Source organism: Anser brachyrhynchus, assembly GCF_964034855.1.
Source record: "Anser brachyrhynchus genome assembly, chromosome: 5".
In the NCBI taxonomy this organism is placed as follows: domain Eukaryota; kingdom Metazoa; phylum Chordata; class Aves; order Anseriformes; family Anatidae; genus Anser; species Anser brachyrhynchus.
In genome coordinates this window covers 51,494,170-51,496,727 of record NC_137699.1, presented here as the reverse complement: position 1 = coordinate 51,496,727, position 2,558 = coordinate 51,494,170, and positions in this window count along the sequence as shown.

Sequence of the window (2,558 nt, the reverse complement as noted above, 5' to 3'; positions counted from 1 at the left end):
TGGATCTCCTTGTGTTTTTTTTTTTAACAGTTAATTACTTATCCTTTTTTATGAAAAACACTGTAATGGAAGTACTAATATATTAGAAGAGAGCATTGGATTTGAGAAGTATTACAGGAGTAAAGGCGAATGGATTCCTAAAGTATAATGCAGAAGTTATTGGGCTGGTAGAAGGCACATCAGGTCTGACCTTCTGTTATGGGGACAACTGGCCATTTCTAGAATGCAGTTAGGGTGGTGGTTTTTTTAGGGTTTTAAGTCTCTTTCACCCTACATCCCCTTGTACTTCATACACAGAACAGAAAATAAAGAAACTATTGACATAACTTCATAAAAACCTGGATCTTGCAAACAAATCTCTTTGGCAAATAGTTTTGTGCTGTAAACTTACCTACAGAAAACATTTTCTTAAGGAGTTGTCCTTCCTCTTGAAGACCATGGTGTAGTGAGAAGAAAACATTTGTATCAAATCACCATGTTTTGGGACAAGCATCCAGTTAGGTTTAGCCTGTCTCCTAGGTGGGCACCTGGGTTGTTATTCTCAGCCAATTTATCTGCTTTTTGAGAAAACTTAAAGTAAAAGGTTCCCCCCCAAACTCTGCAGCCAGCACAGATCAGAAGGCTGGGTAATGATTCCTTTGTTCATGCACTGCTTTGGAATGTATGAAGGTGTGTTCCATTTGGGGTAAAAAATTCTAGACTATGCTAATTTTTAGTGGCCCCTTAGTTGCTACTTCATCTTATTTTAGAGTGGATTAACAGCCAGCTCTACCTCAGTTCTGTAAATTCCTAGAAACGTCTTGTTTACATTTGGGCAACCATGAGACATAGAAACACTTGCTCCTTAGTGAGCAAGATAAATAAATGTCCTGAAAAACAAATGAGATTTCAGAACAAGTGATAAATTAATGTACTAATTTCTCAGCTATTTTAATACTGTTAGAAGAAGATGCATAAGTAAATAGTAGATGACTATACTTCAACAAATTGAAAGTGTCTGTGATCTTTTTCTGAGTGCCACTTAATGCGACTTGGAAAATTAATATCAGTAGTAAAAATAAGCCTCATCTCCCAGAAAGCATCTGGAGAGTCGCACACTCTTTGCTCCTGAGTTTTACACAAGCGGTTACGTCAGAGTCCAGAGGGTTATTTGTGCACAAAAGTCAGTGCCACGGTCATTTCCAAACCAGTGCATGCATCTCCTTTTCTCTAATGTGCAAATCTGTAGTTGCCTGACATGATCGTTGGATCTCTGTCCACTTTACTGTATGCAGATATTAAAATATGATGAAGAGATACATTTTTTTTTTTTTTTCCTAGAGGCTATGTATTGGTTAAGTTGCTACAAAGAAATAAGCTTTCTCTGACGCCTTGGTTTCTATTTTTTCTTAACCTCCCCCCGGTCCCATTTTTTTAATGTTTGCATTAGCCTGCATCAGATGATCCAAAATTAGAAATCCAAATTCTTCAGAAAAATGTGACGTCCACAAGACCATGGGAGTTTTGTCTCCAGTGCCAGCCCACTGCAGGATGATAGACAAAGGCTGATGCCTTCAAAGCACAGACCAAGAAGAAGAAGGGGTTCAGATCTACGTGAAACCAAAGAGCAGAACTGGACTTTAGCTCATTTAATGAATCTAAGAGAGCAAGGACTATTAATGTGCTGGCTTCCAAAGTCAGTTATCACATGGCCTTTGCCAAGAGGAATCCACCGCTATTCACATTTTGTAGTATCAAAGAAGGGTGGCAGCCTGCTAGAGTCATTGTGGGTAAAATATTACTCAGTATTACAGATGATAAGACATTCCATTAACTTGCTTCAGCAGACTATGCATTGTAAGAGGCCTGGGGTTTGTGTTCTGACTTCTGATTCATAGAAATCCATATCTAATGATATAAATCTCATATCTGATGAGAGGAAGCAAGCAATAGAACAGTGTGTTCCCCCACTTTCTGGGAAGGGTCCAGTTCATATCTGAATTCCTGTGTCCACTTATGATGTAAACAAAGACCTTCACTAATTTTCTTAAGGAAAGCCTGACATATGCCTTGCTAATCTTGTCATGATTTTCTTTTCAAATAACAGATCCTGGCAAAGTTAAGGCTTATTACATATGCTGGATTCTTGGTTCTGTCATTTTTACCCTTGTTTTGGCAAAAGAATTGGAGTATTTCTAAACACTGGAAATCCCTTCATGTCTCAATTTTATTACACAGTCTCAAAATTAATGAGTAAAGCTGCTCTTCAGGCAACGTCAGCTTATGTTTCACCCAAAAGCTATCTGCAAGTAGTTCAGCGTGGGCCTTCCCCCCACCGCCACCTTGACTTTATTTATTCTGAAAACCCTGTAGCTATCTCTGGAAGATATAGAGTCCAGTTTAAAAATAAACAAAAAAAAAACCAAACACCCCTTTCTTTTATTCTCTTGGAATGCTTTAAGTGAGTGTTTTTGAAAAATGCATAAAAAGGATTGATACAGTGGAGAAACAACAACAAATACTGTATAATATTTAATTTGTATGCAGTCTCTTACTTTCTATTCCAGGAAGCTCTGTAA